The following is a 22,873-nucleotide window of genomic DNA, read 5'->3' on the forward strand; positions in this document are numbered from 1 at the left end:
TATTATTGAGTAATTAACTGTTGGATAACTAATACAAAAAGCAAATCATTAATTACAGTATAGAATAGAATAGAATAGAAATTGAGAGCATTGTAAAACTCTTCAGCTCAAAGTCCCCCTATTAGCTCATCTTTTGACGTGTAAGTGGAGACCACACATTCACCTCATTTCCATACTCATCAAATCATTCATTTGACTCGTCCTGCCCTTTGTGAAACAGTGCTTTTACTTTTTCATGTAAATTACAGAATTTATAGGCTTTTCCCTGTAGATGAACTGTTATTATTTACTTTAGTTGCTACACAAACGTTCCTTCAACTATCACCTGAATTGAAGTAATCAAAATAACATTAAGGCTGATTTATATTCGTCTTTACTCTCTCTCTCTTTCTCAATCTCTAAAAGCACTGTGGCCTCAGCGGCCAGGAGCCTCTTTGACACATGGCCGACTTGTGGTTCATTATGCCACTTAATGAGACAGGCTCTTCATCTCAGAGCAAATGAAACAACTTACTTCTGTCTATCTTTAAGTCACTAAACTTCACCTTCTATGCAGCACCATCCTGAGAGGTTTGTTCACTGGTCTTTCCAGTGAATAAAGTATCTCTAAGACGATTTCAACCTCACTGGTGTGTGGTTTGTTAAATAGACTGTTTGCAGTTAAAAATAATCATAATAAGTATTGTTTTTTTGTATTATAAATATAAATAAGGTATTTATTTAATGATTTTGTTGCCTAAAAGTAAAGATATTTGTGTTGTTTTGATGGGATATGCTCGTGTTCAATCTGTGCTTTCAAAGTGGAGGAGGGATGCGATCTCTACATGTTGAGTGTGAATTTATTTGTGGATGCTGACTGTGGAAATGGTCCGTTTTGGATGACTGACTAGAGAATAACGCCTGTAGGTGGCAACCATACCTCATCAACAACTGAAACACACGCGCACACACATACGTGCACGCAAAGACACACTCAGACACATCTGATTCGGGCTTTATGCGTTAATGCTATTGATCCCTGATAATTAACGACCGCTGGGTTGATTTAAATGGGCAGATGGACGCGCAGGGAAAGTGGTCAAAGTTAAAGTGGTCCGTGGGCGATACAGGAACACGCTCACGCCTACACAAGCGCGTACCTACTCAGTCACGCGCACGCGCATGTGAGTCACACACACGCGTGCGGTAGATCTGTGCCTGGAGACCGCGAATTCAACGTGCTCGCCATTCAAGTCATGGACTGCGGCGAGCTGGGGGACCATTAGGATTCGGTGGCAAAGGAAATAATAATAATAATAAAGTAAATAAATAAATAAATAAACGTTTTATTTGCAACACACACGGATGATACTTTCTCACCACGCGGATCGGACACTGGCTCCCTGACAGGCGGAATTATTACTTATGTAATCAATACAACGAACTGCTTTTGTGGGGAAAATAGCACCCGTAGAAATCTTCCCGGCTCTGCTCGACAGAAAAACGCCGTGTGCCATATGCTCTGCGATTTTCAGAGCAGCCTATAGCAACCCATTTGTACTGATGCGACGCGTGTGATGGTTGCAGTGGGACGGATATCCTTCATTTTATCCAATAGGCGTTCTCATGATTTTCCCCCCTTTTTTTTCCTTTTGTAGGGCGCTTCTGTGCCTCTTTTTTTGAGCTGACCTTCTCCACAATGTTTTAAATAGGTAAATGTTGTCAGGTCTGCTCTCTGATTCTGTTCATCTGATTGGAGAAAACCACAGTCAGACTTCCACTTTCAGTTTAGTTTAGTTGTTTGATTCTTTTTCTTTTGGTCCTTTTTTTCTCAACACATTGGTTGGAAGTCAGTTTTGGACTGTGACTGGCTTGAGGGGAGGGGGGAAAGGCGGCCTAGAAGGACTTGACTGCCCATCAGAAACTCTGCAGGATTTCCTCTTCCTCAGTCCAGAGGAATATCTTCAAGTCCAGGAGGTTACTGCTGGTCCTTTGAGGGACTTCTTTTTCTTTCTTTCTTTCTTTCTTTTTTTCTTTTTTTTATTCGGCATGCGTTTCATCCGAGGGAATGGTGTCGGCACCGCAGATACGCGCAACTCTCCCTGAGTGTTCGGCGTTTTTTGCGGGCGAGCATCTTGACTTGTGATCGAGAGGGGAGACGTGGACTGCTGCAGCCTCCAACCCTTTTCACATGGAGATTTGTGTCTCGGTCGCACAGCAGATCTTGAAAACGTGGACGGGGGCCTTGCTGATTTTCCCTGCACCGTTCTCGTCTTCATTTATTCGACAAAATGCGTAAGTATAGCATTGAATTCGGTCCAAATTCAGCCTTCATTTTGACGTGATTTGCTTTTTATATCCCTATGTTGAACAATCTTCAATCGTCATTCAACCCATGATTTGCGATCGGCTCCCAGACTTTAATGTTAAAAAAATCTATTTATATATAGATAAAAGAAAAACACTTTTCATGCCCTGATCTCTGTAGGTTATGGGATCTGTCGCATTCTCTTTTGAGGAGGGTTTGTGCGCGTTACTGAAGGTGTGCGAGATATAAATATAGAGAAATAAAGATAGGAACAGAGAGGGGGTTGAGGAAATGTGAGGGTAACTGGTGCAACAAATTGTGCGTTTGAGCGCTTGGTAGAGATACGAGTCTGTGGTAGTCCCTGTTGCCAGTAGGACATTACTGATAGAAAACGGCCTACGTCATATGGTAATTCAAATTCAGTTCAGGTATTCTCAGCATTCACGTTTGCAGCAAGAAGGGCGCCTGATTGGCCAGGTGGACTGGCTGCTCCATGTGAAGGGCGCTTTGAGTTCTTCAGGTTATGCTTAAAGTTATAGAAATCTGCTGCTGTATTTCTTTTTTCTTCACGCTTCTGCGTGTTGACCCAGTGTGACTGAATCAAAACCTCGGCCAAGCCACCCGCGGATGATGCACCTCTAGCAGAATGAGCTTATTTCTCCCCACCAGTCTGAGCTGGTTAACCAGAATGCATTCAAACAAAAAACCTTCAAGTCTTGGAGTTGTTGCTTTGGGTTTGGAATATGTGAACAGGAGCTGTCCATCAGTGTGTGGTGCTGAAATTGCTCTGGTTGAAATGGAAAGAGGGACCTGCATTTAGAGCACTGACATCACAACTAAAATTGCCAGTGCTGCTGCAGCCAAAAGCTTTCCACTTAAACCTGAACCGACTCATCCTCAAGTGCACCCTGTCATATTCACATCTGGCAATTTTACAACCAGCCTGTAAAATGAAGGACACACCATATTACACATAATATTTGCATGCATGCAAGAGAATTGCCAACCCAATATGCAATAACTCCCATAAAACCTTTTTGATCAGTTTGGCTCTTTGATAACTACACGGAGGGGTGAATCATTTGTGAATTCAGTCTGAGAATTACAGGATAATTAAAATTAGCCCTGGTACCCGTCAGAACATTTATGAGTTAATATCTTTGGGTACTTTATATGCTAGAAATGAAAGAGAATTTGTAATTTAAAGGAGAAGAAAGGGTTTTCATAAATACTTAGCTTTATGTCTCATGTGGACAAAAATACTGCTCTTTAAGAAATTATTTTAAATGGTTTTTCTTCATGTGATTCAAAATTGGATCACATTCTGCACTGTGTCTCAAAATCTGCTGATATCTTATTTCAGTGCTCAGTAATTTGCTTCTAAGTGCTAAAATTAAGGCCATGCACTCGTAAGTGTCACAGTAGGGCAATGGGCTACCCAAGCTGCCACACTGAGCTACTATTCTTGAAAAAAAAGTGAAGCTCAACTGGAGAGATTCATGGCAGCTGTTTTTTTTTTTTTTTTTTTCTAGATTAAGTATAATTTTCTGCTTGGTTGAGAATTTGTTGTCATTAAGGGTGATAAACATTCACGCTTGGCAAACAACCGTGAGACTCGTCACAGCTTCAGAGTTTTGGTTTATCACCTTGTTAAATTCCTCGGTCATCAGGAGAAAAACACCAAAACATAAGACATGTCATCATCCTGATGAGTGTTGTAAAGGTTTGGCGTTAACTTGCCAGTTAAGGGACCAAATGAATGTAAACCATACCAGGGCTGCTTACTACAACAGCCCTGACAGAAGCCTTCACTGTTGGAAATAAGCATTGGCTGAATGGATTTCTTTTCATGCGTGACACACATGTAGTCAACCACTGGTACAGAGCAGGGTGAATGGTGACTCATCTATCTACAAGGCTTTTTCCTCCTCACTAAAATGCTGCTTTTGTTCTTGCACAACCTGCTGCATAAAAGAGGTAATTTATGCTATATGTGATAATATTTCGCCATAAATTTGCAGTGACAAGCTGCTTTCTTACTCCTCTGACAAACACTACAGTGGGTTGATTCATGTAGCTTTTTCTGCCTTTTTTTTCCTTTTGGAAACAATGCAGAAATGGCCCAGTCAAGTACTATGTCCCTGCTCTTCCGAGGCAGTACAAGTTATGTCACTTTAGTCATAGTATCAAACATCATTTAGGTAAATACATATCACAGACACTCCAGCAAAATGTACTTTGACAATTGGCCTTCTTATAAAACTCCATGCCTTTTTTTTTCTCTTTTCTTTAAGCCACAGGAACCAAAATAATGAGCCTGCCCAGGGTTTTTACACACAACGCTAAGCCTGGTGGGATGCTAATCACTGAGTAATTTTAGGGACCCGTCACACACATATGTGCAGTTTTCTTTATTAGAATGTTAAAGGACAAATCATCCAAAGTGGGATTGTTTATTTTTTTCCCCTCTTTTTTACCAAATCCTTAGGTCATGTGTCAATCGGAGAAAGTTCATAACAATTCACTGGTGCTGCAGCCAAGTCTCAATCTAATTTCAGTATGACATTTTCAAGACAAGAAAGTCTGCTTGTAGGACTTGTTCTGGCATTGATGGCTGAAATGTGCCAAAGATTAATCCTGTGCTGAAAAAATTGGTCTTTAAATGATCAAAGGAAGAAAACATGTTAATGCATTCTACAGCTAAATTTTCTTTTTGCTCTGTATTATATAAAGGACGAATTTGCAGAGAAGGTTCTGTGGTGCAGCTGTTAACACTGCCACCTCAAAACAAGAAGGTTTGAACCTTCTGTGTTGAATTTACATGTTAGCTGTCGGCATGTGTGGGCATTTTCCAGGTGCCTCTTTTCCTTCCTTCAGTCCACCATTATGGATGTTAGGTTAACTGGCCACATGTGAGCACAAGCATGCATGCTTGTCTGTCTCTCTTTGTTGGCCTTGTCTTGAAGTGACGACCTGTGTTCCCTGTCTCTCGCCCAATGTCAGCTGGGACAGACAACAGCCCTCTGTGACCCCCTGAGGGATCAAGCGGATGTAGCTAATGGATAGATTTACTTATTTCCTTATGGTATACCCTTGGGTTTTGGTATTGCAATTTAAAGACAGTAGCTTGGGCTTTGAGAAACTGGAAAGCTTTTTTAAAAATATTTTCAAGCAGTCTATAAAAATAAAGAGAAAAACATAATCAGGGGATTAATTCCTATTAATAATAACTCAAATAATTCAAATGGCACTTCCCTTAATTTAGCAAATGATTGACCAACCCTCAATCAAGCATAAGTGTCTCTTTGCTTGATGGCGGTTTTAATTTAAACCACATTAAGTTATTCTTTGCTAAACTGTTTACTGTGAGCTCTATTAGAGCGTAGATTAATTACTGCTTTTGAAAGCCTTCGGTTTTCACCTGCCAACAGCAAAAAATGCTGATTCATTTTCAAATAAGTGTCCTCTGCATTGCATTTATGCTTTTGGTGACTGATGAGGACAGTCAGAGTTTTCTGAGGAATATGTTTTACTATATGCAGACCCTGCTTTGTTGTTTCATCAATTTATATCTGCCCCTTGGCATTCACATACTTCTCTGTGTGATATGAGGATTGGTGATGGGAGTGGGGCTAATTTATGTCTGTATATGGCTGTCTGGATAAAGTGAAAAACAGCCCAGTTTCTCTATGATTGTGCATTTGATCTTAACAAATATGGTGAGATTGTGAATATCTATGTATGTTTATTTGCACTGTGTGTCTCTGTGCCACAGACAAGTGAGTGGGATGAAGTCTGAGAGTAGACTGATTTCCATTCGGCTCCATTTTGATAGATAGCTCTCTGTATCTTCCTCGTTGTACCTCTAGAAAACATGTGTTTGTGTCGAGTCAAGAGACAGGCTGATCTGAGTTGGACCGCTCGGGTGTGAAAGAGTCCAATGCATGCCAGGCTGGAGAGAGACTTAGTATTCACTGTAGCAGCTTAAGTTGTGCTTTTGTGCACCAGAAAGGGGATTATTCAGTGAATCCTGCTCTGTGTCGCTCACAATTTTGCAATTCTAAATCAACAAATGGTGGTATCAACGTATGTCATCATTCATTACAATTAAGTGCAACTCATGTAGAGTGACATTGCTTATTCCTACAAAAAATGATAACTTATGGCACTAATGTCATAATTGTTTTGACTGCGGCTGTTGGTGCCTTACTTTGCCATCTGTGTTGTGTACCATGTGCCTGCAGTGGCCTGCAGCATGAAGCCAGCAATCAGCTCCAGTGATAGACAGAGTATGTTCAGTCTACGGGTACCATGTTTCTGCCTCTTCAGCAACCAGCCACTTTCTGAAAATGCCATAATGACCTTTATAGATTGCTCCACAGATTCCCCAACACCCTAAATATATACAGTTAACAATAATGCACAAGTCAACAATATTTTCTGTGATTATACAGTGGGTATGGCAGGGTCGTGATGTGAGGCACAGCTGAGTTCCGCCCCCTGCTCTGAAGGATGCATAATCACAGCAAACAATATCTTCAGGGCAATTATGTCTTCGTTTTTATTTTTTTTCTACAACTATGTTACAACTTTTTTTAATATTTATTTTTTTTTTGCACCGATTCAAAAGTTTCTTCAAAGTGCAAGAACAAAACGAAAACCAAGAGATATCACATCAGCAAACAAGAAACTACAGAAAGCTGTTGATCATGAGAGCTGTTCCAGTGCTGCAGAGAGATCTTTCGTTGATTCATTTAGGATCTGAACCCGGGTTGATAGTACTAGACACTGATTAGTTAAGTTCAAAGCCAAAGACGTGTCTTAATGAATCTTCTCCTCCTTTATCTATCCTAGTGCAGTTTATTTATACCAGTCAGCGTGGTGTATTCCATTTGCAAATCAAAAGATGTACTGACGTCCAGTTTATGTTCAGATATTCAGTTTATAGCAAGACTGTTTTTTATTCATTGGCTACATATTCTGTAGCTACTAAAAGCTGCTGTTTATGTCAGAACAGCTCCTAGTAATATGCTAACAATACCATCAACCGTGCCTGTGTCCAGGCCTTGCATCAATTCATTTAATTGTGTTGACTATCTTAATGTGACAAGAAACTCTGGTTTATCAGTTAAATCAATTCAATGAGTCCTGCACAGGCTCTAGCAACTAGCCAATCAGAGCCAAGACAAATAAAAGTATGTGGTGGATTGATTTTACTTTTACTTCTCAAACTATGACAAACTAGTATAAAATTCATAATTCATAAATATAAACAATATTTATTGATTTACAGTACTTTATTCCTTCATTAATCCCTGAATGATTATAGAATGTTTTCATATTGTATAGAATATATAGCATATAATAAAAAAACATATGATGTATAAAATGTATGTTGACTTTATATCTGCATAGACTGATGTGAAGTTCCAGGTTGGGCTGTTGTGATTGCTCCATGACCCTTTGGATTCATACGGGGTCAGAATGATGCTGGGAACTAAGTGTTATGAGTAAAAAATGTTCATATGAGGTAAGCTTAAATTGAGACAACTTGAAATATTTTGACTTGCAAATATCCAAGTAAACCCTTACTGTAATCTTTCTGAAGGCTTTGATGTCGCTCAAATGTCAGTTCTGTAACATTTGTGTAATATTTCTGCTTCTTGTGTCTTTATTAAGGTCTGTAGCAACCAATAATGTAATATCTCTCAATAATGTAATGATATTGGGCATTTGATTGTAATAAAGCTAATAATGCAATAACCTGCAAATATGGTGATCTTAAATAATTTTAAAGTTCAAACTGCACTAATATTTCATTTTGGTTTCAGTTATTACTTTTTCAATAGGTTTTTATTTATTTATTTTTATGCTAGGCCAATAACTAAGCAATAACATGATAACTTATTACATTATTGGGAAAATGCTTTAAATTATTTGTTTAAAAAAAGTTATTACATCATTGGTAACTTATTACATTACTGGGTTTATGAATTCTTAAATGGCCAAAATGATTATGTTAAATGCGAGTATTAAATTATTGGCCATTGTTACACACTGATTGGTACGCTCGCTGCAAAGTGTAATATCATTTTTACCTGCTTAAAGATTTGATTTGTGCAAAGAACTGATTTGAACAAGATCCTGTTTTAAAAGTGGCACATAAGAATTTTTTTAATTTTTTATTTTTTTTTCAAACCACACTTAAACTCAGCCGGACTCAACATTAGAAATTGAAAAGAAAAAAACACCAAATCAATGAGAAAATGAAAAAAAACTACATTTCAAATTCAGAGTTAAGTAACACATACTGCCATTTAACTGATAGCTCAATGCGTCTTCATACACAGTTAAAAACTAAACTAATTCATACAACTTTCTTGTGAATATAAAGATCTTTCTTATATATGGTTAATATTTAGCTTTTTGTGCTGGTAGCAGCTTGGTTTTAAAATACTAAAAGCTCCAGATGGAAGAAGTAAAAATCCCCATAAATGCATTTCTTCACAGTTCTCCTCCGTCCATCTGTATGGTCAGTATGTTCCCAACAAGTCCAGTCTTTGCCAAAATATTGCAAAACGTGGAATATAGTGAGAATATGAGTTGACAGTTTAGAAGTAGTTTAGACTACATTGCAAGAGAAACTTTGTGTGGTTAGTTTTATACTTTTTTTCAGCTCTAAGGGGTGAGCTGTAGTGTTGAAAAATACAGGATTGAATTTCATCTCCTTTTGATGCATCTTTGAAGTTAATGAAGTTGCACTTTACTTTGCCTCTACAGGACACTGAACCGTCCCCAACTTAAAATACTATGTACTGTTTTATCCTCAAGCTGGAACCTGGTGATCTATAGAAACTATCATCAGGACATTTCTTTAAAATGAGACAAACCACTTGTTGCTACCACAAAAGAAGAACTAATCAGATGAAATTGAGTAGGATTGATAATCAGTGCATCATGTCTGTATAAAATTTCATAGCAATTTAACAAAAGGTTGTTGGTATAAAAACAGTAAACTGAATAACGAATTCCCAACATACATTAGCATCCCTCGAGCAATGTGGCTCAAACTGTTAGCCTCCAAAGATTTTCCGTGATTTGCCTCTTTCTATGTAAAACTAAACTCTCCGCTGCTCAGCCTCCACTCACGGCCCACAGCTTTCCATCATTAGAAGCTTCCTGGAGGATGTCCTGATGTGAGAAGTTATGCTTCTCCTCTTAACATTTTGTGGTTTGGCTCATAGTGCTAATTAGACTGAGACTCACAGAGGGCAGCGAAGAGAGCAAATCAAATCCCATCAACAGTTTGTGCAGCACCTGGATATGTTGCTTCAAAACGCAGCTACAAAGCAGAATCCAACCAACGCTAACAAGAGCCATGTGAATTATCAGTCAATTGAGGCAGGAAGTTCAAACTTCGAGAAGGTACAAGGAAGCCCTTGAAAGGGTTTTGCCTCATGGCGCGAGCAAATCTTATTGTGGGCTTATCAGCGTCAAATTTACTCCGCCTTACTGAGATATTCCCCATGAGAATTACGGATAATAACTGAAGTGATGACTGTCATGATGAATCTCTATCTCTCTCATGTTCAGTGCCCCCCTCCTCTTTTTGCCTCTATCTTCTAGCTTCCCCCTATTTATCTAATTCCCCACATATTAATATACATTTTATCTCCTGCCAGTTCATTTAGCTCAGATGTCTTTGAATATCTTAACAGTACTCAGAGCCATGCATGCATGGACTTTCATGTTGCAGCTCACGAGGAACAGACTGATTCATGATTCATGATACAATGATGGGAGTTACCGAATCAGTGTAAGAATAAAATTTATATCTAGTTCATTACTGCTTTGGCAAATAGCACAGATTGTCATTGCTGGAATCTGCTAGATTGGCTTAAATGGCAAAGAAAAAAGTCCCAGTAACTGGTGCCAAGTCAAACGTTTCAAGGCCGAGAAGGGAATCTTGTAGGGATGACAACATTGTCTCTTTAGAGTGCGACTCAGGTTCACCTCTGCTGCATTTTTTCCCCTTTTATGTCAACACTTTCATTCACCCCCACTGTTTTTCTTGGATTTAGCAAAGCTGTTAGAACATCATGTTTCTCCATTGCAATGCATGTATTATTGGTGAACCTCACTGTAACAAGAGCATTTATTTTTTCCTCAATCCGTCAAAAGAAATAGAAAAGCTCTTATGCTGCTTTTATTTCTGCCTTGTATCCTCAGTCATAACAAGTCCCTTTCATTTGTAATGAAATATAGTAAGCCAAGTATCCAAATAATTCTTAGCAGAGAATTCAGCTGCAACAGTCACAGATTTTTTATTTCTTCCATCCTCTGACAGTTTTTACGCACCAGTCACTTTCTTGCAGATACAGTCGCTAATTTTTTGCCTTTTAGTTCAATCTTTGTTTAAATTTATTAGAAATTAATGCAAGCAGTAGTGCAAACATAGTTTATTGCAATGCAGCATAAAATGAGTATTAAAATGTTGTCAAATTTCTACAAATACAGTAAAATATAAGTAAACAAAAGTTCTAAATTCATAGTTTGACTTTGTTGTGGAGGAAGAAACTAGTCAGAATTAAGCTCTTCTTTAGCTTCAGTGTGAAAAAAATTTGCTGCAGTAAATCAGAGGCGTGTTACTGACCTGGTAATCATGGTAAGATTTAAGGACATTATAGACACAGACATTATGTGGAGAGTATTTTTATTGCTCATTTATCTGCACATAGTGTGGTTAGGCTGTGTCTGTTAGTTCTGTTTCTTGATGCACTCTCAGTCTGACGCCATGATGTTGAGATCAGACCTCTGTTGGAAGAAAACCAGCTGATGACAAACTCCCTGTTCTTCTGATTGAAGAGAAATCATTTTATTATTATTCTTTTAACTGAATATTTGGAGCTGTTATGATGGAAAATGAATTTGGGACTTATCCCATGCCTCCCTAACTGCCTTGAATGATGGCTAGTGTCATTTCTGAGCTGTGTAATTCACTTAGGGGTCACTGTCTCATATAACTGTGATGTTAAAACAGCTCATAGGGCAGAAGATTTCTGAAAAAAATCATGGTTACTGATTTGAAACAAAAGGAATAAAAAACAACCTTAATGCTAGATTAATGTAGATTTGCAGGGAGTGTTTTTTTTTTTTTTAAAGAAAGAAATTAAAAGCAGATACATTATGTGTAGCAGCTCCTCTCCTTACATGGTAATGCAGTAAATTACCAACCCTGTCTTTTGACAATTCATTAAGCATTTCAAGAACTTGAGACTTTTATATACATCTGTGCAAACCCAATGACTCAATATATATTTAATGTATTTGAATTCAAATATTTCAATTACTGGCTGGATGTTTTGTTTCTGTGACAATAACCAACATAATTTTTAGATCACAGTGCACCACTTTCAAATAAATTGTTCATCATTGCATTTTAAAGATTTTGCTTGTCCTTGCACCCTATTTGGTCCCCACTGTGAAGGGAACCTTAAGATACGGGCACTGACAAGATCAGCAATTGTAGAGCACTCGACCTCTAATTGCAAGGACAGCGGTTCAATCCCCGGCCTTTCCAGATGGCGGTAAAGTCCGAGCACACATCCACCGCCTTAGATCAACATATGGTGAATATACAGGAATGATGTACTTTTCAACTTTTGATGTTTTTTTCCTACAGCATGCTATAGCAAGACTTTAGTTTACAGTGAAGATTATGGTTGGCGTTTCTGAGCTGTCCTGAGCTGTTGGTTCTTGATGGAAACCATGCCTTTTGATCACTACAAAAGGACCATTAATTAAGTAATCAACCTATTAATCAGTAATGAAAGTAATCATTAGGTGCTGTACTAGTGCTCAGAAAAAGTGATGCACTACCATGTAATACACAGCTGAAGCCACATTTTGCTTGCTCATCTAACTAGCACCTGCAGCATGGGCTTTAATTACCCAGGCAGGAACCGACACAAACCGAGCAGTCGTCTTTATCTCATGCACACATTGTGAGCCAATTAATAATGCTAGAGAAGGCAGTGTTGCTTGACCACCCTACCCACAACTTGTTGTGCTGTAGTTTCATTTAGCAATCCTGTCATTAGATCAGATGAGCATGCATCACTGTCATGGACACAGAGACAAGTGCTTTGTTTCTGCCATCATACAGGTGAGGTAGGCCTTTATTTATATTATATATTTTGAGTAAGAAGCAGGTTAAAATACATAGCCCTAAAGTCACTAAAAGAAATATTGCCTCGATGATAGACAAATCAACCCCACCCCGAAAAAAAAAACATTTATTGAGTCCTCTGAAGCTTTATGTTTTCTTTCTGTAGTAGCGCAATTATTTAAATATCAATTTATTAAATTGATTATTTAATGTCACGAAGTCTAAAACAAAACCATCAAAAACTGTTTTCTAAATGAAATCAAATCAAACTTTATTTATATAGCACCTTTCATACATAAAAATAGCAACTCAAGGTGCTTTACAGAGTAAAATCCCCCAGAACCCCAACCCAATAGCAGCAAGACCACCCCCCACCCCTTCCCATTAAACACACACACATCACAGAGGGTAAAAGTAAATTAAAAGGACCAAGGAAACGCTGTCATAAATTCTAGACCATGAATTATCTATATATATATATAGATAATTCATGGTCTATATATATATATATATATATATATATATATATATGTGTGTGTGTGTGTGTGTGTGTGTGTGGAGAGAGAGAGAGACTATTTTAAAGAGTTCATGAAAAATGACTAGCTTGTTTTCTAATTTGCTGAAAGGTGATATTGGAAATAATTCAATATTCCTTGAACATTATTAGTCAATAACTGACCAGAAGAAAAGTGCATCCTTCCTTCTTTGCCAGGATGATATTAAATCTAATTTTAGTCTTATCAAAATGTTAAATAATTTAAGTAACATAAAGAAAACTTTTTTCAGCTTTGGAAATTATGACTGGCAATTTTTCAAACAAACTAACTCATCAGCTTATCACAGAAAAACAGACAACAGACTAACTGGCAATGATTATAATGCATCACAAGAAAAATGTTTGCAGTGAAATTCATTTTGCTGAAAGTAAAGTGAAGTCACTGTGAGCTAGACTAAAAAAAAAACAAAAACAAAACACATATCTATTCACTAAATTGCCTACGAGAATCCTCTAGTCGTTTTGTGCCATTCTTGGGTAGTGATAATATGTCAACTATGTATCATGAGTCATGTAACATAGCGTAGAGAAGCTCGGTTAAGGGGCATATGGCCATGTTGGAGCAGAGCCATGCAGCTTAAGGCGGGGTAAACGGATGGGCAGAGATTGTTGGTGTATTAGCTGTTTAGTTCTGCATCATGTCTCAGTCTCGTTTCTACAGTGAGTTCACTGTTTATCAAATTGCAGTAGATAGTACATTACTATCACATTTTGCTTTGCTGCATGACAGTAAAAGTTGGTGTTCTAGGGGATTATGGCTGACGTACTGCAAACACCAATTGTCTGTGCATGTAGATTACACAGACAGAAAAGCAAGAAGGGACAAAGAGAGCGCTTCCTATCCACTAAAATATCCTTGGCAACAAAAGGCTGTGTTCACATGTTATTCGCAGACAGTTTGTCCCAACACTAACACTCTGCTAAGGCTATGATCGGCTGTGATTGGCTAAATGCACTAGAGAAGAACCTGCTGCAGAGCTACAGAGCTGATGACGGACTGTGTGTGTCGACTGTTGATTGTGGGGAGAGCCTGTGGTTCCATTTATTTCATATTCATGAGCCAAATGGTGCACGTTGTAATATTCATGGACAAATTAGACGTTCAAAACACTAGTGTGAGAGAGGCCGTATGCACAACACTGGATCTCATAAACCTTCCCCACCTTACCCTGGCCCACTGGACGGATTTGAATTTTGTTTCTTTCCACCACTAATCCCTCATGCCAGGGTCCCTGCTGGAATGAGCTGCTGATGCTGAATATATCCTTCAGATTTTTTGTGGTACAAAAACTCCAGCCTGTTAATATTACAGCAATGTCTGCCATGTACTAGCATTGGTGAAGCGGAGACGGTCGTCTTTATGTAAAAATACATCCTGTTTACTGTACGGGAGGTTGAGAGCAGGCTGGCTTGTAAGAGACCGGCTTTGTTCTGCCTCTCTGATCAGCTGGCTTGCTAGCAGTCGGGAGGGGAGCAACAGAAGTGTGTCCAATCAAGCTGAGCCCTGTTTTAAAAGGCCCTGCAGTCCTTGGGCAGAGGCCGCGTTTATGACCCAAAATCGAGGAGTCGAGCCTGGCCTGGTTCCAAGCCCTCAAGCTCGTATATTATGTTAGAGCATATCCAGAGGAAAGTGTAGCACAGCAAGTAGGCCCCATGAGACACCTGTACATGTGTAACTGTGTGTGTGTGTGTGTGTATCTGTAAACAGTATGTAGGATAAAAGAAAACATTGTTTAACTTTAAAGCAGCTTTGAATTATTTCCATGTACGGAATAAAAAAGATCACAATTAAATAATCTAAATTTACTGATGAAAGAAGCTGCACAGTGATTAGTGTAAATAGTTTCACGGTTAGTTTCTGATTAGCAAATGAATACTAAATAAAAAAAGCAAAAAAGAAAATTATCTTCAACTCAATCAAGCTAAAACCCAATCGATTTACATTAGTCACATGAAAGTTGCTGTAATTCTTGTGATTGCAGTGCTTTATTATTGTAATGGTGTGGATTTATGGTACATTTTTTTCCTATTAGACGATCAGTGTTTTACACCACGGTGGCTCCTATCTATCCAAGTGCAGATTCCCATAGAGAAGGTCACAATCACAACCGAATGTTCTTGTGTGTCTGAAGCCCTTCTGAGCAGAACCTTAGTGAAGAATTTGCTGTAGATTAAACACAGGAGGAGCGATTAAATATTAGTAAAGGGCTTAACATTATTTAAAATCTCAAGAAGTCTATCTACACCCTCAACAATAATTTTACATTCAAATTGATCCTACCTTACACTACCTATCTTCGCTTTGCTGAGATTCTCCCTTTCAGACGCATCAGTCCAAAGCATAAGCCAGAAGTGCATCAGTAGGAATCCCTGGATGCAGTCTTTAAGTCAGCCACTTTAACCACTGCTTTGTGTTGTTGGCCTGTAATGGTTTGTTTTCCTTGGCTCACAGTTTTGCCTTCCTCATAGTGATCAATAGGCATTAGCTTGAAACAAGTGTTTTGTCAAGTAAGTTGCTCAATGAATGATTGGCAGCTCTCTGCCTCACTTACACATCCAGGCTAAACCCTTCTTACATTTTAACATCACGTTCTCTGGGGGCCACAACATTCGCCTGCCACTCTAAGTGGTCAGAGCTGTGTCTCTGCACAGAGCCTTGTCTTGAAGCCGTAATACACTACCGTTCAAAAGTTTGGGGTCACTTTGCCAGGGGATTCAATAGGGAAGTGACCCCAAACTTTTGAACGGTAGTGTATACTTTAAAGGGGTACACACCTTGTACACCCGTCACAAAATTATGAATAAAGACCAAAAGAAAGATTTTTACAATACCTTGCACTGCTTGGTGATTTCACTTCCCAACCTGAGTCATTGCTACTATACCAAAGCTTTGAAATTATCCACTAAAACTGGTTAGATAAGCTGTAAATAAAAAATATAATAAAAGAAAAACTAAATAATATTAAATATTATATTTATATACTATATAAAAAAAAAATCCTTAAAGTTATGATATCCACAATATCGGCTTGGTCACTCAACCATCCAAACCTGAAATAATTTCTAAGTGGTACGCCAATGATTACAAAAAATTGGTACTTTTAAAAGCAAAGGCCCATTTTTACTCAACACAGAGAACAGATACACAAACGGACGGACAGTTTCATCCATCTCCTGCATCAGTTACACACATAATTTGGTCTGTTTTCACGGAGCTTAGCTATCCGTTGCTTGATGCAGAATACAAAGCAATATCACCAGAAATCACAGAGGCAGTGCTGAGCAAAATAGCTGACATGCAACCAGCAAAGGAAATAAACCAGAGAAGAAGAGGATCAGGAAGGGAAAAAAATGAAGAATGAAGATGAACACAACTGTAAAAATTGTGCACGCTTTTAAAGAACGACTATATGTGAGTGTTTAGGGGGTGTGGGGCAGTTGGAGAGAGTAACGGTGCATTAACGCCACCAAACGGTGTCTGAAACTGACGTGCTCATGGGAGTGAACTCTGAATTACCCACTAGTGGAGGAATTAGACTATAAATACTTTTTACTATAGAAATAGTAAAAAGGATCACTATACAAAAATACTAGAAAACAACAAGAATAATATAAAGAACACATGGAAAGTATTAAATACAATTATTAAAAATAGAAACCTTCCTACTTACTTTTTGAATACAAATAATGAGACCAAAAAAGATATGGTCTTGATTGCTGAATTCAACAAATATTTTGTAAATACTGGATCTGACCTGGTGAGAGAAATAAAACAATCTAAAAATATAAATAAGATAAATACAATAAATTTAGAAATCATGGACACAATGTTTTAAAAGGAACTGATGAGAAAGAGATCATAGATATAGTTAAAGGTTTCAAAAGCAAACCTAAAGACTGTAATAATATTGATAAGGTATTTGTAAAAACATAATTGATTGTGTAGTGAAAATCTTTACCTACACAAAACGGCAAAAGTTGTACCAACATTGAAAGATGGTGATAAACATAAACTTTCCAGCTACAGGCCAATTTCTTTACTTCCTCAGTTCTCTAAAACATTAGAAAAAATCTGTATCAGATTAGATAACTTCATAACTAAACACAATATTTCACATGATCAACAAAAACAAAAAACAAAACCTCCTCATTAGCCCTCACAGAGTTTGTGGAAGAGTTGACTAAGTGTTAACTTCTTCCAAAACCATTTTCGAACTTTGAAATCTTGTTTTTTTTGTAACAAATCTTTACTTTGTTTTAAAATTTTAGTTCAAAATAAATAAGCAAAGAAAATAAAAAATAAATAAAAAAATGACCAACCATGGCAACACACAGAAGATTCGTGGAATTATGAGAACAGTGAGGTTTGACAAAGTTTGAAATGGATGTCCCTATTTACGTACGTAAGGGAGCATAAATGGGCCTTAATGATCAGAATCTGACCAGCTTCATTCCAACAACTTGTGTGAAATGAAGTAAGCAGCAAAATATATTTGGACCACATGTGTGTTTTACATACTGTGGACACAATTAAAGAAATAAAATCAGGATGTTCTGTAAACATATACGAACAAAAACACAGTTATTTTAAGATTGCTTCAGCCCTACTCAAATTTGATTTTGCAGCACCTACTTTATCTTAGGACGTTTGCTCTTATTCGTAATTAAATATTGATAAGCTCAACTTGTTCATGTTTAAATTGGAGTCTTCCCAGGAAGTGACTTGACACAATCAGTTCATTTCTCCAGAGAAATGCCAGCCCATTTCTTTTTGAGCTCTGAACACGCAATCCACTATTCTTGTCCTGAAAATCAACATGATCTTGCTAAATCACATCGGGAAAAACTGAGAGGTTTATCCAGTCATACCAAAGAAGCCCTTAACTAAACAATGTTTGTAAAAATGGAAGAAGAGGAACAATATTTCAAGAAGAGCTCCTCAGCCGAAGAGCTTATTTTACCAATTAGTAGCAAGACAAAGTGGACCTGCCGGCTTGCAATCCAATCCTTACCTGATGCGTCTGATGGATGGTTTCACAGAACCATCAAGGAAGTTCTCTTCAGAAATCATCAGCGCTGCCATTATTTGATAGTCTTTACCTAAAACCTAACTGTAGCTTCATTTACCTTTTGGCAACAAACAGATCAGAAACCAGATAGATTTTCTCAAAACCATAATCTTATGACTCTTACAAGAATCCAGCTTCTTCACAGAGTAAATCAAACCTTTGATAGTTTTAAGAAATCTGGAGTTTTTGGACATCCTATTTTTGATGTATTATTTTGTTTTTAATACTGTGAAGATTGTGACATATGGACAACTTACACACTTCATACTATATTTATTTTTATTTATTTTTTTTTATAAATGTATTTTTGGGAATGTTTGAGGAAAAATGGAGCCATCACGTAATGAGGAGGGAAAAATAAATTACATCACTGGCTCCATCACTGGCAACAAGAGCAAGAACTGCACAGATTTTCGGAACATTTCTAGGCATAAATCAGACTGTCAGTGGTCCTGTTTCATACCTGTCTGACAATACTGTAACCAGCGATTCAAAGATCACCAACTCTTGCAATCTTATAATTCCGGTTTTCTTTACATTGTTATCTTAAAGTGCTTGGTTGTTATCTATAAACTGCCTTTTTAATGATGCCTCTGCATACAGTGGCCATGAGGACCCAGAAAGCTTTTTTTTTTCCCCTGCTACAAAAAAAAAAATAAATAAAATCAACTATTAAACTAATAAACTATTACCAGACTTAGGTTTCTGAGTCAGTGTGTGAATACAATAATCCGACATTGCATTTTACATTTGAACATTTGGCAACATCAGATGACTGAATCATTTCTTTAAACCTAAAATCAAACTGATTACAAACTTGTTGCTTTATGATTTTGACACATGTGGCTAAACAGATCCTAATGTTGCCCTGTTAGCTCTGAAGCAGTCTCTGTGCTCCAGGCTTTTCTCTCTTGTGATAGCTCACCTTGAATTGACTGGGCTGTGTTTTTTACTCTGAAATGTTTTAGCACAAACTATAACTGGAAGATGTATGGCTCTGTGCAACCAGATCCAAACACTGGTTCTAGTTCCCTCCATAACAAAGCTGTTGATATTTTCACTCCAATTACTGTATTGTATATGATGCAAATGCAGCTCCAGCTGAATTGATTTTCTTTCATGTCTCTATTGCAGTTTCCATCCATCTTTGCAACAACATGTAATAATTCCCAAACCAATTTGCACCAGTCCGTAGTCTAACTTTCAAGTTATACAGACATGTAACACAAACATGTAAACTGCCTGTGCAGCTGCCTTTGCAGGATTACATTGTGGAATAATGTATAAGTCACCTAATTTAGCATCTCAGATTTATTAAACTATAAAGCAGGGCTACTCAATTTGGTCCTACTAGGGCCGCAGTCCTGCAGCTTTCCATTGTATCCCAGCTCTAAAACACCTGACTCAAATGAATGAGTTATTATGCAGAAGCGAATTGAGCAACCATGCTATAAAGTGTTTTTATACTCATAATGCAGCAAAGAAACTGTGTCAGAAGCGTAATGTAGTGAATTGGATTTTGCACAGCAAAGACTTGATCTATCAGATGCTGAGAATGCAGCACTGGACTTGATATGTGCAACAGGATGGATAATTTAATTATTGAAAATCTTGTGGCTCCTTCCTCTGCTTTCCCCCACTGTGCTCAAGGTTAATTGTCATAAGTTCAGGGCAATCTACCACCAAGCCACAAGGGAGGAGACCAGAGAAGAGACACTACTATTCAATTTTATTGAGATGATTGTGCATTCAGGCAATATTTTCCATTAGGCATTGATTCTTTACTGCAGACTTCCACAAGGAAGCTTAGAGTTTCTATAGTCTTCCACAAAACAGAAGGGTTTCTGCTGACATCACAGCTAATAGGAAAACCAATGCTACACATTTACTTAAGAACTAAGAGATGGAAAAAGGTTAGATGAAATGTCTTGAACTGTACCCCAATTGAAGACTTTTGGCTGTGAGCTGAACATAGATGTTTGGCACTGCAAAGGTGCTGCAGATAGAAGGCAGCCATTCCAGACACCAGCATGTTAGATTGTCTCAGCCGTTTAGAGGATTGCTTGTGTAATGCCATCTGTATTCAAGGGATGAACACTCACTTTTACACGAGGACGGGGAGAGGAGCAACAGTGACTGTAGCCAAAGTCTTTTGCTCGCATTGATTATTCACCCGTACACCGGTTGCTTTTATCCCTTAAATTTGAGACACAAGCCAATATATTTTACAAAAAAAAAAAAAAAAAAAAAAGTGAAGAATAAAGACATTTGTAAACACAGAAAACTGAACTGTTATAAGAAAAAACAAAAGCAATTATGTTGGCTGGCAGACATGAAACACTGAATGAATTGTTTCTCCTCAGCTATAAGAGCTGTACACTTTAAGAACATTTATTCCATTTTACCAATAACAAACAAATAATGCATAACAAATAATGAATGAGTAATAATAATGAATAACAAATAAAGTATGACATCACAGGCTGGACATCTTTATTTAAAGCTCTCAGTTGAATGGGCAAGAGAGAGATTACCAGGCTACAGCAAAGATTACAAGAATATCTTGACAATAATAACAATAAAAACATAAACAAATATTAAGCAAATATACAAAATTCTCCCTTGTTTCAGCTAAATATATATGAGGATTTTGTCATGTGTATCAGATATACATCTAAAAAATGCATATGTCACTTTTCATTCATTCATTCATTCATTCATTCATTCATTCATTTTCTATATTTATTATTCTAATTAGGGTTAATAATAAATCAGCATTTCTTTTCCTTAAGTTTTGCAGTTTTATATTAAAACATGTATTTGTGCACCTGAAAGAATGTATACTACGCTCATTTAAAAGTTCATTTTGGTAGTTTCACATAACGAGAACTACTTATTCAAACCATTTTTTTCTGTACTGTACAGTGCTACAGCATTACCAGACTAAAGTATGTTTTCTTTTTTTTGAGCTAATGTGTCACATTTTTATTTCACTTTAAGAGTCAGCAAACTAGTTTTCCTGCAAATTTTAGGCCACACAATCTGTTTCTTTTTTCATGTTATAAACCTGTTGTTTGTTTTTTATGTCTGAAGAAGACCTTTAACTTTTAATCATCATCAAAAGGGTTCCGAAACTAAAGCGAGATTGACCCGGACACAAATAGATGACAACCAGCACAGTTGTGTCCCCACTTGTGTTGTCATGATTACAAATGGCTCACATTGACTCTCACACAAGATACGCACACATGCACACAGAAGCTCAATATTTGATTCTCGATCCTCAATCGATAGAAGAGCTCTCCTTTAAAACCCTTGGGCATTTTTCCAAGTCGCACTGCTGCATCTACTTGTAAGATTGTGTCACATAAGCTCCAAAAATGGTAGCAAATTTCAGCTGAAGGATCACAATCAGGAGCCCTGCATTCAGTAAAGAAAGTTAGGGCTGAACTACTTCTCTGTGGTAGAGAACAACACAATTTCAACTACTATGCAGACAAAGAAAGCCTGAAGTTGGCTTGTAACAGCAGAGCTTTTATTTGCACAAAGAGCTGGATCATACACCCAGGGTGAAGTAAACCCATAAATCTTTGTATGAACTATTTAAAATGCAGAATAACTTATAGGATTCTTCAACAAAACGTGAATATTTGTATTGATGATTTATGACCCATTTCCTTCATTATACCAGAAAAACAAAAACAAACAAAAAAAAAAAAATTCAGTGTTCATAAAAATGAAGCACATCACCATTCACCAGTTTCCATAAAGTAGCTCTGAATTAAGTAGTCTAGAGCCAATGGCCAGAAGCTTTATCCACCCCATGTCAAGTGGACTCGGTGCAAAAGATGGGGGAGCAAGTCTGCTTTACCATAATGTAGTAGATCTTTGTCAAAGTGTCAAAACAGTTGTTGTTCATGCCCATATTAACAACACCTGGAAGATTATCTATTCACATGTACACATCATAAACTGTTTTTTGCTTTGCTTTATTTAAACAATGCATGGGAAATCTTGTGGCTAAATATGCTCTGGCTATTAGACTGCTAACAGGCTTGACAGATGAGATCTTAAGTTCCTGTGTAATTTTTGCTTGACCTTCTCTATTATTATGTCATCAGAGTCAAGAGGAAGATGATTCCTGGTCAGGAGATTGTGACAACAGAGCAAATTCCAAAAAGAAAAATCATTTTAGTGCACACAGACACACTGAACCTCCAAAACCAACTAATACATTTTTTGGCAGCTGTTCAGATTTTTAAGAAAGATGTAACACGTCATTTCTGTGATGGTGGAATAGGGTGGTTTATGGTGCAATGCCATGAGACGCCGCTGTGCCCAAAGTGCTGATATTGATGCTAAATTGTTTTTGAAACACTTAGTGTGTCTAAATGTGATGAGATTTTTTTCCCCTCCATTTCATTTTGCCGGCAGCTTTGGTGGTGATCATTGCTTTGTCTAAAGAAAGGGAGCAGTCTGTTTAGTTCCTCAATGTCCCGTTTCATTCTTAAGTGCTTTTTACTGTTGAAAATCAATAGCAGTCACTCTGCTTTTAGCCAGCATGCAGTTATTTCTGTGGCTTGCACACTGATAGCAGTTCACGTATCCTTATCCTTACATTATGTTGTGCGGCTGGTGGTGCTTATGCAAAGTTCAAAGGGTTTTCCTACTTTTAAGCTGCTGTTGCCAGTATGAACAGAGCAGAATCATTATTTTCTGAGCTGAACCCTTTGAAACCTCTGATTTGACAAGATCTGCAGCGCACATTGAGTGCTTATAACAGCTAATGTAAA

At 37.6% G+C, this 22,873-nt stretch overlaps 1 protein-coding gene across 2 annotated transcripts in view; it reads left to right on the forward strand.

The window, feature by feature from the left end:
• Nucleotides 1-1,054: 1,054 nt before the first annotated feature.
• lrrc4cb (leucine rich repeat containing 4C, genome duplicate b) overlaps nucleotides 1,055-22,873 on the forward strand; it is a 47,452-nt gene continuing 25,633 nt past the window's right edge. For both annotated transcript variants that reach the window (XM_041980043.1, XM_041980040.1), the window contains exon 1: nucleotides 1,055-2,274. The gene's annotated coding sequence lies outside the window, so the exon portion shown is untranslated. The remainder of the gene's footprint in view (nucleotides 2,275-22,873) is intronic.

This window comes from Melanotaenia boesemani, chromosome 1 (genome assembly GCF_017639745.1).
Source record: "Melanotaenia boesemani isolate fMelBoe1 chromosome 1, fMelBoe1.pri, whole genome shotgun sequence".
Taxonomy (NCBI): domain Eukaryota; kingdom Metazoa; phylum Chordata; class Actinopteri; order Atheriniformes; family Melanotaeniidae; genus Melanotaenia; species Melanotaenia boesemani.